Consider the following 15,890-nt stretch of genomic DNA (forward strand, 5'->3'; position numbering starts at 1 on the left):
GTGACAACGCCTCCCCCAGATCATGGTGATCTTGGGAACAGGACCCTGGACACGGAGCCTGGTGCCTTGAGTCCTAATTCTACTTTGCCATTGACTATTATTACAGTGTTTCTGGATTTCAAATCACCATTGATTGTAAGATGCACCATCAATTTAATACCTGCTTTTAAGGGGGCGTGAAAGAGAAATACAGCCACATGGAACACACACATCAGCTGAAACACCTGTCCCTGGGCCATTAAAATGTGAAAAATACAATGCCTCTGAAAATCTGAGATACAGTTTTTTAAAGGAGCAGAATTTAGAAAGACTAAATATGAAGAAACTATCTCTAATCCTGGGAATGAGATGTAAAATGAATACTCACTTTTTGGAACAATAGTATTACTAGTCCTTTTACCATATGTAGCTGCTATTTGGGGGGAAAAAGAGGACAAGAATTGAACTGATAAATACCCAGAAGTATGGTACTAATGATATTTATATCACTAAACCCTGCAAGAACTGCAGGGTTTAAATTGATTGGTTAATTGATTGGTTAGTACATATTTGCATTTTTTTTTTTTTTTTGGATGGGAGGAGTTCTGGGGATTGAACTCAGGGCCTCATACATACTAGGCAAGCACCGTACCACTGAGCAACACCCCTACCTTTTATTTATTTATTTATTTTTTAGTTTGAGATAGGGGCTCATCAAGTTGCTGAGACCTGTGGAGTAGCTGGGACTACAGGTGAGTGCCACCACACCCAACTGATGTTTGCATCTTCTAACCACCCAGCTGGAATAAGAGAATTCAATGATATTTCAGTTTTAGGATAGTAATAGTTTGTGGAACACTTTTTCTTTTTCAATGCTAGGGAAGGAACCCAGGGCCTCATGTATGTTAGGCAAGCAGCTGTGGATCACTTTTTTATGCACAGGTGCTGCTCTGGGTAGCTTACCCTGTTTTAACTCATTTAACCCCATGAAAATCCTCTGAAAAGTCTGTGGCTCTCTCTCTGCCTTAGAAAAAGGAGCAATGAGGCACTGAGAAATTAAGCAATATGCATGGGTTCCCACAAGTAGAATGTAGACTTGAACCCAGAATGTGTGGCTTTAGACATACCCCCCCACCCCCGTTTTTAACTGTGCCACATGGTTTCTCTTAGAGCACACAAGAGGAAAATAGATCAAGTAAAGTTGAGAGTTCCTAGTCATTGCTCTGGTCAGAAGGAAATGGTAGGTTGGCCCATGGCAGTAGTATGCTGATAAACTGGCTCTTCTCCCCACAAAATGCCCTGGTTTATAACATTTGCCAATTTATATGGTGTAAATATTTCTACCAATCTGCTGGTAAAATTCCTGAGCGTTTAGCGGTTGCCCCAGCACACCACCTACTGACATTAACCATCCAAGATGATGTGGGGCATTTTGGCCGGGTTCATAATTTGCATGATGCTACATTAAGTCTGCTGTGGACATGACTTAGCATGTGGGTTCAGGGCTTGGAAATGGATTCCTCCCCTCTGGCTCCTCACTTGCCAACCGGGGAAGGAGCCCCATGATGGGCCCTGGGGAGGGGAGTGCATGCTCTCCACCCTCCCCTGGACCCTCTTTGTGCCACAAAAAAAGCTGAAGACCACAGTGCCCACTGAAAGGTACACAGTTGCCTGACTCACACTCAAGAATGGGCACTTAGTGGCAGCAGTGAAATAATGAGATGTAAGGGGAGAAAAACTACCAGCTTTAACAAGAGAGAAGGAGGCTGCTGAAGTAGGCTGTCTGAGGGCCAGGAAGAGGCTAGTGGCCAACAAAGGCAGAGAAGAGAAAGCCCAAAAAAGTTAAGTGAATGGAAAACACGTAGGTTCCTGTAAGGACAGCTCCAAGCAAAGTCATGAAGCAGGGGCCAAACTTAGATGCCTACATGGTCCAAGGGGATATTAGACAGGCTGATAGAATAGGCAGTGGTGGAGATGTGGTATTGCAAAGCATGGCTGTGCTAGAAGACAGTGAAGGCTTTTAAAGTTTTTTTTTTTTTTTTGGTACCAGAGATTGAACCCAGGGGTGCTTAACCACTGAGCCACATCCCCAGACAGGGTCTCATTGAGTTACTTAGAACCTCACTAAGTTGCTGAGGCTGACTTTGAACTTATGATCCTCCTGCCTCAGCCTCCTGAGCTGCTGGGATAAAAGGCATGCACTACTGCACCTGGCTTTTTTCTTTTAAAAATATTATAGCTGCAATCTGGATGCAGGTCTTTTTATGAATTGTTATGAACCTCCTCGAAAGATCTTGAAGCCCTAGGTTAGCCTACGAGTGGCCACCAACAGCAGTTGCTTTCACTCCTTATCTGAGGCACTGGGGTCCCAGCAGTGGGTCCAATACTGGGATTCATCCATCCCAGGTGCAGGCAATAAAGGGTGCATTGTTTGTGGCAAATTTTAAAACAACAATAAGACAAAGCACAATTTAGTCTGCTTTTTATTACCACCATGTGCTTGCAATTCTGATAAAAATATTCCTCCTTGAGAAAAATATTTTGTTGGTCCAAGTTCTACATCATTGTTAACGACTGTTGTCAATCTTAATGATATACATACATGTAAGCTTCATGGATACAGTTAAATAACTTACCTGTTGATTAACATGGTTTTCTACATGGAGATTCTTTTGGAGAACTAACCCCCAACTCAAGAAGTTTCATCCACAAGTATTTGTCTCCAGAGTTGGTATCTAATGGTTTGGAAGCCCTTGGTTCCAAATCTTGTGGAAATACATATTCCCATGGCTAAACAATAGATTCCAAGTAAACAATGCTTGCACATGATTGTAAAGCAAAGAAACAGAATCCTAGTTCCTTTCAATTCTCTTGTTCCCTGTGATCACTGCCAGAACTCAGAAGGGCAGTGTTTCAATGGTTTGATTGTATTCCTCAAGAATGGGATGCTTGTTCTAAATCAACAGATTCAATAATGCCAATATTTCCTGCCACTCAGTCATTTCCTCGGATTTTGACAGAAGCAAAACTTCAAAAGTTCACCACTACAATACAAATTTATGGTGAATTTGCTGGTGAAGGTGTTTTATTGGGAAAAATTTTGATACTTGAAAGCAGTTATAATCAATGCTAAAGAAATACATACTCGGACAGGCTTGCAACTTCTGAAATTAATTATAAGGTAGGATTTTTATGACTCTCCAACAAACCTATCCTTATGTTTAAAGCTTTTTATCTATTTGTACATTTGTAGATTCATCCAAAAGAAAATTTTCTAAGTTAAAGTTAATAATTAACTGTGAGTAAAGACAGATCCACAAACTGTCTACTGAACATGGGTTTGTAAAGATCAATTTTGACAGGCATTCACCCATTTGTATTCATTAAAAATAAAAAATGGAAACTAATATTATTCATTGCTGTGATAGATCAATATATAGGTATGTTTGTTCCAGGTTTTGAAAATACTGATGTAATTATAACATCAATCCATTACTTTTTTCTTTTTTGTGTTTTAATGTTTATTTTTACTGACATAGTTATATGCTTCCTTTCCTGACCATGATTATTATTTGTTTCATTGCATGATAAGTGCTACAAGGTGTCCCATAGTGGAGGGGGGCTGTTGAGAACCATCTGTGACCCATGGCCCTGGTGTGCCCTCCTCTGGGGCCTGCCTTTGCTTCTCAGGCCCGACAGCCTTAGGCTGGTGAAAGTCAAGGGGAGGAACCCCTGATGGCTCTCTAGTGTAGCAGTGGGTTTTTCTGCAACATTTTATTTAAAATTTTATCCATCATAGGAACAGTTTTTTTTTTTTGATGTAGTTATTGTTGTTTGCTTTTATTTTTTTATTTTTGGTATTGGAGGTTGAGTCCAGGGGTGCTTAACCACTGAGCCACATCCCCAGCCCTTTTTATTTTTTATTTTGAGACAGGATCTCACAAAGTCACTTAGAGCCTCACTAAATTGCTGAGGCTGACCTTGAATTTGTAAACCTTCTATCTCAGGCCTTGATTTCTTCTTAGGTGTGAGCCACCCTGCTCAGCTCTTACAGGAACTGTTTTGAGACACCCTGACCCTGACCACCTGATGCTTGCACATGATTGTGCCTGGTTTGAGAGTCCATCATGGTAGCACAGAAGGAACTTTGAACCAAGGACAGAAACTCCATATTCATGAGTTAGATTACATGTACAAGGAATGTTGAGTCTTGGTCCCACTTGAGAATAAAAATATTGTGGGGATCTTTCTGGCCACCTTCCCAGATGAGTGACTTGGGGGTTTTCGCTGGCACAATGACCTCACATGGGGCAAAGGGATAGAGATGATTTGCTCTTCTGCTGGCCCCTGGCCCTGAGCCAGATCATTTTACTGCAGGCTCCATTGTGTCTACCATTCACAGAATGGGGAAGTGAAGATAGGGGCTGAGCTAAGGTGTGAGAATGACCCCTAAATCAGACAGACAGGGGGAGGCTGGGCCCTACTGTGGCCATCCCTGGAGGTTGGGGATGCAGAGCAGGAGTGGGGTAATGGGGAATCTTGGGTAAGGGGAAATCTGGGACTGGGGGTGCTGGGGATACAGCTCAATGGTGAAGCACTTGCCTAGCATGCATGAGACATGGGTTCAATCCCCAGCACAGGGAAAGTTAGAGAGAGAGAGAGAGGGAGAGAGAGAACACACACTCATGAAGCAAGCACTGAGAGTGTGAGAAAGGTCTGGATTGCTAGGGCTGGGTGCAGTACCAGATGCCCAGGGATGGGATAGGCAGAGGTTTTGGTCCTTACCACTGTACTTGGTTCATTCACGGCATCTAAGATTGTCATGTGCCTGGGGGACCAGGTGGTGGCATGGAGACACTCCAAAGGCAACTGATTTCTTCTTAGAAACTGTTAAGGTTTTGATTTAAGTCACAACAGGCTTAAGGGCACTAAGAGGATCTCTCAAAAAGAAATCAAACTGTTTCTCCAGGTGACTGTTGCTTTTTATTTAGGCAGGGGTCTAAATCTATGGAGGTGGAAACTACTGGGTCTCACCTCTGGAGCAATCTGGGGAGACCTATAAAGTTTATTGATTTGACTTACTTAACTTACACTGACTAATAATACAACATCCATACCCATCAATCAGTCTCCAGACCCCCCAAGAGAATGATTACTGAGTGGATTGATTCCTCCACAGAGATGGCAGTTTATGGGGAAATCACTGAGGGGGTCAGGACAGTAGATGCTGTCCCATGCTGAGGCTAGTCTGTCCCTTTGCATTGTACAATGACATTCAAGGGCAGTGCACTAGGGAAGCCGCTTCCCTGCCCAGGTGAGGGATCTGGGAGTGGGCCAGGAGTTCTCTGAGAACAGGCTGCAGTGTCCTCTCTGGACAGCAGAGAGCCAGACTGTCCCCGGGAAAGTTGTGGGGAGCTGCCAGATTTGTCTTTGCCAGGTTAAGAAAAGGCAAAGAGAAAGAGAATTTCAACACAGGGTGAGGAAGGAGGGGTGGCTGCCGAGGGGCAGGCAGCCAAGATAACAGCAGCCAGCACGCTGGCCTTGAAGTCTGGAGCAGGGCCATAAGAGGACACGCTGCAGCCTGCCTTTGTGCCAGCGGGAAGGGCCTGGAGGAGGAGTCATTCAACCCCATTCACCAAGCCTCTCTCTTGCCTCCAGAAGGCCTGTCCTTACCCCAGGGTTACTGCAGACTGGCAGGAGAGACAAGATGTTCCCATTTGAACAAGATAATGACTTCAGTCCTTGGATGATGAAATGCCAAGCCAGGGGCTGGGATGTAGCTCAGTGGTAGAGTGATCACCTGGCATGCACAAGGTTTTGGGTTCAATCTCCAGACACCACCCCCACACCTCAAAAAAGAGTCAAGTCAGGGGCACACTTTATAAGTGCTGTAGAATTCCTTACAAAGGGTGTTCTATGACAGCTGGAAGGGATGGGGAGGGTCTCAGAGAAAAGCTGAAACTTGAACTAGGCTTCCCAAATTCAAGAAAGAACAGAGGGGCGTCAGATGAATAAATCCATCTCCTAGAAATGTAGCATCTACTGTGTAATTGGAAGCAGAAACACTCAAGAACAGTCAGGTAATATACAGACTAGTAAAATGTGAGAGCTCTGGAATCAATGATTGGGTTTAAGTCTAAGCTCTCCAATTATTATCTATATGGGCAAGTAATATTACATCTGCAAGTCTTAATCTCCTCATCCATAAAACAGAGATAATGATAGTGCCTGATAATAGTTCTTAGTAATAATAGTATTATTAATCCTACAGTAATATTAATACTCCTAATAAAAGTGTTAATAGTAGTAGTACCTAATAATAGTACCTATATGGAAAAGTAGCGGTAAAGACTAAATGAAACTAATGTTTGGAAAGCCCTTGGCACAGTACCTGGCACACGGAAAACACTGAGGAAGTGATCAACACCACTATCATTATTATTATCACTATGAGTGGTGGAAGGAACAGTTTTCAGAATACCACCAGATTTAGAGATGCTCTGATTCCTCATTCCCCCTGCTTGGGGAAACGGATGAAGGGCAAGAAGAAATTCTCTATCCTGAAGGAGATCGCATAGGGAATTATTTCCAAAATTTGAATGTGCTTCACGGAGGTCCACATTCTTCCTTTGTCTTCTCAGGCCCAGAGCGCACCCTCAGCCCTCCCTCCTTCCTTCTGGAGCCCATTCAGGCTCCTGTGTCATGAGCAAACTATACCATTAATGTAGACGGGACACGTTTGTGTCTTTCCACAATGTCACAATTTATTAAATAACAATAAGTTCACAAGCTACATCACTTTCATCAGCTTTAATTCATCCAAACACTCATGGTTCACTTGGTGTCAGGGTTGAGGCAATCACAAATTATTTTATTTCATTCTGATCTTAATTACTAATATCGATACAAGTCACATACCATAATTTACCATTATATGTTACGAAAAGGCTAAGAAAAGGTTAACAGTGGTCACAGGTTTTTAAGAAGCTGAGCTCTGGCAGAGAGCAGATGTAAGAGTCCCTGCAGATGGTCCGATTAGATGATGAATCCAGCCAGTCAGAGGAACCTGTTCAAGGCACAGAGCTGTTGGGTACAGCACTTGTCCTGGCTGAGATCCTCCTGGCAGGCAGTTTTGAAGTGGGTCAAGGAAGAAAATGAGCTGAGCTGAAGTCCCATGGACAGAGTCTGCAGTCTATTGCCTACCGACCTCAAGTGACCTCCTGGCACATTTACAGGATAGAGGATACAGGATAAGAGGACAGGTGGGTATGAGCTGCCTACCACGCGCTGCCTGCCACCCCTTAGGTGCCTCTCCCATTATGAGTTTCAGGTGAGGATTCCATTGTTCTGTGGTTTGGTGTTGGATAAGCTCATGGGGCCTCTTTTCCCTGATAGGGGTTGACACACCCATGCATTCACATCCTTCTGATTTAATTCAGTAAGTTCACAGAGGGCCATCTTTATGATAATGATTCATTTATTGATCAGTTTTTGCTGGATGGTGTGCTGTCCTGCTGGGAGTTGTTCTTTTTGATACATTCTGTATGCCCAGCACCTGGTGGTTATCTGTTTTCCCAGACAACTTACTGAGTCTTTCTACCTTAGCACTTGTACTCAACATGGAGTAGCTTGGGGCTGGGCACTGCATGAAAGCTGCTGTTCCCTACAACATGGAGCAGCTCAACAGGGCACAGCCTGCCCTCCACATCCCACCATTGGGCTCTTTCCTTCCCTGAACCTGCCACCCTTGCCTCTTGTGGGGACCAAGTCAGAGGACGGACTCCTGTCCCATGGAGCCTCTGTCAGGGCCAAGCTCTGTCTCCCCAACCACACGTGCATTTCTCACAAGTGGAAAGGGAGCACAGCAGTGTGCTCTACAACCACTAGATGAATCCAATTTTGCTGATTCTGCAGACCCAGTGCCCTGCTGAAGTTTGAGCGTTCTTTGCTCCCATTCTACCTACTCTTTCTCTGTCAAGACTGTGCCTATTGCTCAGTTCCTGGAACCCAGGTGTCCTGTGGGCTCCTACCTCTGCAATCTTCCCAGGATGCCCATGCCCCACTGGTAAGGAGGAGTGCCACTGGCAGGCTGAGTTTCTGTGACAATGAAGGGGAATAGCTGGACCCGCTCTGGGCCCAGGCTTGGATCAGTTTCTGGCCTCTTCAGGCTGTTCCCAGAGAAGTGGCCATCTCAGTGCCAAATGGGTCTCAGAAAGTTTCCATCTGAGAGATCTGAGTCCCAGTCAAACCTGATAGCTGAGACAGATTGGGATCTGTGCTGGGAGGAGGAACAATGACACCACCTTCTTGATTTTCTTGTGGCTTTCCTTCAGGGCTGGGAGCTCCCCCTAAATCACGTTTTATATTCTTGGTTTTCAACAGTCACCTGTCTGGCAAACAGATTATTGGAACCATTTCTGTTCCTCCTCCTGCCCCTGTTTTATTCTCTAACCCATACTTAAGAAGGGAGATTAACGTGGAGATATATTGCAGGGTGATTAGGGAGAGGCTCCTGGACTATAAAAGGAGATGGCCACAGACTGGAAATGCCTCCAGCCAGAATAAATAACCTGAAACATCATGCAGGGACTGCCACATACAGACCAAGGACAACCCATCATGTTAGGAATGATAAAACTGAAATCTGGCCCTACATTCCTGCTTCTTCAAAGGGAGACATTTTGGCCCCGATGTCATAGAGATTGTTCTCTGTATGGGCCTTTCTGTTCTGGTTGATATTTCTTTAATGCATGCTATATGTTGGCCCTTACCTAGAATCCAAGGGCAGGGGAGAGGAAGCCCTGGTACACTCCAAGGAGGTGAGCTATGGTATGCCACAGTGGTAGCTAGCCAGTATAGCGTCTGCAGGGAAGAGATAAAGCACCCCTGACTTTCACAGGGCCTCTACTTACAATGGGGCTCCCCAAAGGCACAATGGAAAGCTGACAGGAATATAATAGAGCAGAATGCAACTCTGAGCCTTGAACTTGAAGGCTCTGCTGCCTAGAGAATAAATAGATTGAAGAAACTCTGAGAGAAGGCAATCCTTCAGGGATTCAGCAGAGGCAGATCTAGAAGCAATGATTCCACACAGCAACAATTTCACAAAGGAATTCCTAACTCCTTGTGAGATGAAAAATAAACCAAGCTCCAGTGCAATACCAGAGTGCCTTGGATGACATTTACAAACATCTTCAGAGCTGGGACAAGAAGCAAACTTTCCCCACTCACTCTCTAGCTAGTTCTCCTTTGCATTCCCTGTGCAAACACAAGTGGCAGGGCTAATAAACTCTCAGAATGGGGAGAAATGGAATATCCAGAAGCGGTACTTTGTGCAAGTTGGCAGGAATTAGACAGGGTGTCAGAGAGGTCAAGAAATGCATGAGCTACTGTCATTGTTTTTAAGGCTTCTGGCATATTAGAGAGAGAGAAAGAGAGGAAGAGAAGGAGAGAGGGAAGGAAAGAGGGGGAGAGGGAGAAGGAGAAAGAGGGAGAGAAATGTTAAAATAGAATAAAAAAGTTATGATATTGTTTGAAACTTTATATTGCATAAATTGGTACATGTCACCAAAGGCACTGAGCTAGTCACAAGATAATGAGAAGACTTTTGGAAAAATATTTATCCTTAATATATCACAGGCAGTCTGATCTGGTTGTAGGGACACAAGCTCTAGTTATATAAAGGTTATCATCTTTCACTGTTGTTGTTAGTGTGACTCTGAAGCTTCTATGCATAACCTCATTTGGAGATGACTCGAAATTTTAAATTTGAGGAAATTGCTTGGCCTGGGATAAATGGCTTCTCCAATCCTTTACTTCCTTCCTACCATGATAGCTCTGGGTTTATCAGGGGAGTAAATAATTTATATAAATGAGGAAGATTCAGAAGTCCTGGATAATATGTAATCAAGACTCCTTTGTAGATCAGAGAATTTTTAAACAGGGGGTTATTATGGCTTCACAGTCAGATTTTGGGGATCCTTTTTACTTCTAGGGCCTAAATTTTATGAAAGCATTGCCAATGAAAATCACTTACAAAACTTGCATCTGTAAGAAAAAGTCTAAAAAGACTTGGAGGTAAAATGTTAAAGGAAGAGAAATTGCCTTTCTTCATCATACCTATACTTCTCGTGAATCACGTCAGAGGTATGTGACTTGCCTGTCTTTTATTCCAGCTGGGTCCATTTCTGTGAGGCCCCAACCAATTCCCACAGGTGCAGTTGACCATAACCTGCCTAGGTTCCTGCCCCTTACTTTCTGCCTTTGGGCTGAGTGACAGTGTGGGTGGGACCATCATGGTAGCCTGCTTGGCACTCACATGTGGGGGACACAGACATCATGGGGATTGACCAGGGCTCTATGGTGCAGTAGAGCAATACTGCTCCATATTTTTTGCCCTGTAGTTGGTACTGAGGCAATTCATACTGTAAGATGGCATGTACACAGTAAGCTGTGTACCTGGCCACCTCAACAACACAGTTCTGTATTGTTTTTTCACTTTTCCTTCCTCTAACCTCTCTGACTCCCTCACTTCTGTTCTTATGATCATGTTTCCCAGCAGAGGGCTTGCATAGCATGTACCCCAAACCACAATTACCACACCTAATTTATTAGTTTGCTTTTTTACTTTCTTAGGCTCTGCTCTCTGCAAAACCTCAAGATACTTTTCATAAAAACTAATGGTAGCCAGGCATGGGGGTTTATGCCTGTAATCCCAGCAGCTCCAGAGGCTGAGGCAGGAGGACTGAAGCCGGCTTCAGCAAAAGGGAGGTGCTAAGCAACTCAGTGAGATGCTGTCTCTAAATAAAATACCAAAAACAACTGGGGATGTAGCTCAGTGGTTAAGTGCCCTTGAGTTCAATCCCTGGTACGGAAAAAAACAAACCAACAAAAACCAAAACTAGTGGTGTACTTGATCTTACCATTATTTTGCAATTGATTTTTTTGAGCTTAAAATGCAAAATATGACACTGAGATTGGTTATATGCTATCAATGGGAATGTTTTTAAATTCTGCCTTTGCCTTTGAACAGTGTTATCTGTGCTCTCTAGCCTTGCGTTATCTACAAATTTGCCCATAAAATTTATTAGCTCTTGGAAAAAAACCATTCAATGACCAAGTTCTGCAACCTCATATCATTCTTCACCTTCCTTGATTACTACCCTCCAGCAGCCTCACCTCCTCTCAGGTGCATAAATGGGTCAAGCTCTTCCCCCCAGAGTCTTGAACTTCCTGTTCTTTTGGCTTAGAATTCTGTTCAATCAAGTTCTTGAGCCACTTTGTAGAATGAATGAATGAAACAGCAAAGCCTTCTTGTACTAACAGAGAAAACCATCATTCTATATGTAACAGAGCCCCCTTTGAAATTAAAAAGTCCTAAAGTGTTTTTGCTTCCCAACTTCTTAGTAACTGCTTTTCTGCATCCAGAATTTCCTCATCCTGAGAAACTACCCCCTGGCCTAAGCAAGCACAAGGAAGCTGAAATTAGGACATTATCTCTGATTAGCATAGCCTAGCTAAATCTACATATGTATATTTCCTGGCTTTTGTTCCTATAATTGTAACCACTTCCATAGGACTGGGAGAGACGGATTAGCTGCTTCTCCCCAGTTCCGGCCAAACTGCAGTTAAATTCATTTTTCCTTTTAACACTGCTTGTTTCTTTCTTATGTGGGTAGGCAACCGAATTTAGTCAGCCAGGATCCAGGCAGGCTCCCTGGCTTGGCTGCTACTAGCATAGATTTTGAGCAATGTCTAAATAACTTACAAGATCAATATTCAACCAAGAAACCAATATACACAAGACAGCTCTCTAGGGGTATGTGGTGGCTATTTAACTGTGTAAGTATGTGGGAAAAGAATTCTCTTTCATTCTCTAACACAGCCTTTTTTTGAGGGAAGGGAGACACTGGGGATTGAACCAGGGGCACATTCCCAGTCCTTTTTTTTTAATATTTATTTTTTAGTTTTAGGTGGACACAATATCTTTATTTTACATTTATGTCGTACTGAGGATCAAACCCAATGCTTGTGCATGCTAGGTGAGCTCTCTACCACTGGGCTACAACCCCAGACCAAATCCCCGGTCCTTTTTATATTTTATTTTGAGACAGGGCCCACTAAATTGCTGAGAGTCTTGCTAAGTTGCTGAGGCTGGCCTCAAACTTGCAATCTTCCTGCCTCAGTGTCCTGTTCACTAGAATTACAGGTGGGTGTACTGCCTTTCAATGTGGAATGCTCAACAGGGTAGTGGAAGAAAGGAAAACATATCAGACTCTCCCAGCATTTAGATAACAGCCTCACCTTAGACATTGCAAAGACTGAGGCCCAAAAGTAATGTTTTCTCCAACCCTGTGTCCATCCATCTAATGGCTTAGGACACCATCTTCCATACAACCCATCAGATTACTAACTCACAGTAAAGGAAAAGTTCTTGTGCTTAGGACTGGAACACAGGAATTGCTTTCTGGAAAATGGCCATGCAATAATAGTAGTGGCCAGGAGATGGCGACCCGCTTCTCTCTCCAGGAAGACTACACTCTAGACAGCCTGTAAGGACAGAGAGAAGGTTGGGCCCTGGGCCCTCTTAGGGAGGAAAGCCCAGAAAGCAGGATTCTGCCTCAGAATGCCTCGGTCTTGTTGGCTGGGTCCTCACTGGTGAAATGTACTTGCTGAAAACCATACATTTTTGAGACTTCAGATGCAAGAGAACCACAAGTCCAGAATGGTTGGCGGGTCTACAGTCAGGATATTTATCTCAAATTTAGGGAGTCTGAAAATCTAGGACGGCTCCTTGGCAACCCATTACTGACAGACCTTTTGTTCAACTTCCCCTGGGCTGTTGCCTCTGAGAGCCAAGTAGATTTTCTCCAAGATGAAGACTCCACCTAGCCAGCTTTCTGCCATGATAATTATTACTTGGGCTTTGGGTTCCACTCACCCTTATAACTATGTCACATTGTGTACAAGGGTTGGGTGATGTGCTGATAGATAAAAGGTCACACTTCCCAGCGAGAAAAACTTAGTTCCCTCTCTTTCTTAGAGGGATTTGTGTCTTAAGAATGGCTAAGAAACTACTTTATGGTTCAGTGTTAGAGCACTTGCCTAACATGGCCAAGACCCTGGGTTCAATCCCCAGCACTGGAGGAAAAATAAAAAGAAAGAAAAAGAAAAATGATTCCAGCATTTTTACCAGCAGCCTTACTGATTTTTACCCCTAACCAGTGCCCTGAGATACTCTGGTTCTCCATTTTTCAAAGGAAGTGTTTTGATCAGGGACCAGTCAGGAGGTAGAAAACATTACAGTTATTTGAACACAGAGGATAATAGAAGTATTAACTGAGAATGATGTTGTTAACTAGACAAGGCACAAAAGAGACACTAAGGTATCATAGTAGTGGCAACTGTAGGAAGCAGTTACCACCCCCAGAGCTGGTGATGGGGAGGGGTGGGAATTATTAAAACTTAGAAACTTGAATCTAAAACTCCCAGAAGGAGGCTTGGCTTGGCGGGACTGGTGTCTCTGAGCCAGAGAGGGACCTGGGAGGACCTGATGTCTCCTGGAAATGGGGCGTGATGAGGTTGGTTCTGAAAGTGTTGGGGAAACTAAAAATGACACTCAACAGCTGCCACAAGAAGGAACTGCCACTGCCAAGGTGAAGAAATGAGACCAGAGTGACACTGAGAGAAACAGAAACCCCCTGGGAAGCAGACAGGATGGGACAAGTCCTTTCTTTCTCCTCCACCCATGCTGCTCCTTCTAGTGACTTCTATCGGAAGCATGGAGCCAGCTGGCAAAGCGGAAGCGTGGCTGGCAGAGCCCCAGCTCCAGCATCATGAAGCCAAGTACAGAGGGGTAGGTTTGGAGTGAGACAATGAGTTAAGAAGGTCTCCCAAAACGTTTTGTTTACTGCAACATTCACACCGATTATCCAATCTCTACATGCAAAGGGATCCACACTCTTGATAGGTTTATCATAGGGCAATCTCTGGGGGCATATCTAGTGGATTTCTAGCCAAGTTTGGAATTCCCAGAGGTAAGGCAGTAGCATCCATCTGCTTTCAGGGTCTTATAGCAATGAGAGTAGCAGTGAATTTAATCTAACCTTTTTTGGTGTGTGTGTGTGTTTGTGTGTGTGTGTGTGGTACTGGGATTAAATCCAGGGGCCCTCTACCACTGAGCCATACCCCCAGCCCTTTTTAAAAATTTTATATTGAGACAGGGTCTCAGTAAGTTGCTAAGGCTGGCCTCAAATATGAAATCCTCCTGCTTCCCAAATTGCTGGAATTGTAGGCATGTGTTAATTATCATTTTCAATTTCAGGTCAAGATGGTCTCCCAATCTGCTGGGGAGCAATGGAGACCTCTTGACCAAGCCCCACATATTTAGTTGGTCTTACCTTGCTAGTGAAATCTTTTGGGATTCTGACTCAAACCATTCTTTTCTTGGGCATTAGTAAATCTCAGTATTGGAAATGTGGATGTTCATCAGACTGCATAAATGTGACTCACAGGGTATAATCAAAAAGCAAAATCTGCCCCAGCACTGTGGAAAAAAAAAAAAAAAAGCAAAATTTGGCTCAGAGCACTTACCTAACATACATGAGATGCTGTATTGGATCCCTGGAACTGCAAAAAAAAAAAAAAAAAAAAAGGAGAGAAAGTAAAATATATCTTGGTTTCCTATCCCTTTCTTATCTGTTTGAGGAAATGAGCTCTTCCTTTGCCCCAGATGAAATATAGAGCAAGTCCCATGACTTCCTGTCACAGTGTTTTAGCATTTCATTGCTATGTCCAAAGTACCCAACAAGAACAACTTAGAGGAGAAAAAGTTTATTTGGGGCTCACAGTTTCTGAGGTCTCAGTCCATAGATGGCTGACTCCATTGCTCTGGGCCCAAGATGAGGCAGCACATCAGGGGGAAAGGGCCCAGTAGGGTAGGAGAGCTGCTACCCTCATGGTGTTAAGGAAGCAGGGGATGCTGTGGGGCACAGGAAAAATGTGCTCTGCCAGAACAGCCCCCAGTGACCCACCTCCTCCAGCCACACCCCACCTGTCTATAGTTACCACCCAATCAGTCCATTTGAACTAGAAGGGACTGATTAGGTTACAGCTCTCACAACCTAATCATTTTACTTTGGAATATTTCTGCATTAACAGGAGCTTTTGGGAGAACAGTGCATATCCAAACCATAACAGTCAGTAATACCAATAATCTTCTAGTCACTTTAAGTCACCTGGTAAAATGAATTAAGTAACAAATTATTTAGTCTCTGCTGTGGTTTGAGTGTGTCCCCCAAAGGTTCACGTGTTGGAGCTTGGTCCTCAGTGTGGCAAAGTTGAGAGGAAGGGGGACCTTTAAGAGGTGGAGCTTAATGATGAGTTACAAGACTGGCCTTTCCCCACATTTTAACTTCCCATTCCCACTAATCTTTCCCTCTTGCATGCATGTTCCCACCATGATGCTGTCCACCAGGATGTGATGTAGCTAAGGGACCCCTCTCTAGAATCAGTGCTATGCTGTTTGGACTTTTAGTTTCCAAAATCATGAACTAAATAAACCTTGCACGTGTGTGCGTGAGTGTGTGTGCATAGGAATTAAAACCCAGGCCCATGCTAACCAACTGCTCTACTGTTGATCCTTATCCCCAGCACTAAATCCCTCCTCCCACCTCCCACCCCTCAGTACTGGGGTGGAACATAGGGACCTGGGCATGCTGGGAAAGCAGTCTACCATTAAGTTACCTCTTCAGCCTTTTTTAAATATATATTTTGTTCTGAGACAGCAACTTGCTAAATTGTCCTGTCTGGTCTGGAATTTAGGATTCTCCTGCATCATGCCCCTGAGTAGCTGGGATTATAGGCCTGTGCCATTACGCCCTGTTCGTTCTTCCTTCTCAATTCTGCTTGGT

Source organism: Spermophilus citellus, assembly GCF_964194105.1.
Source record: "Spermophilus citellus genome assembly, chromosome: 4".
Taxonomy (NCBI): domain Eukaryota; kingdom Metazoa; phylum Chordata; class Mammalia; order Rodentia; family Sciuridae; genus Spermophilus; species Spermophilus citellus.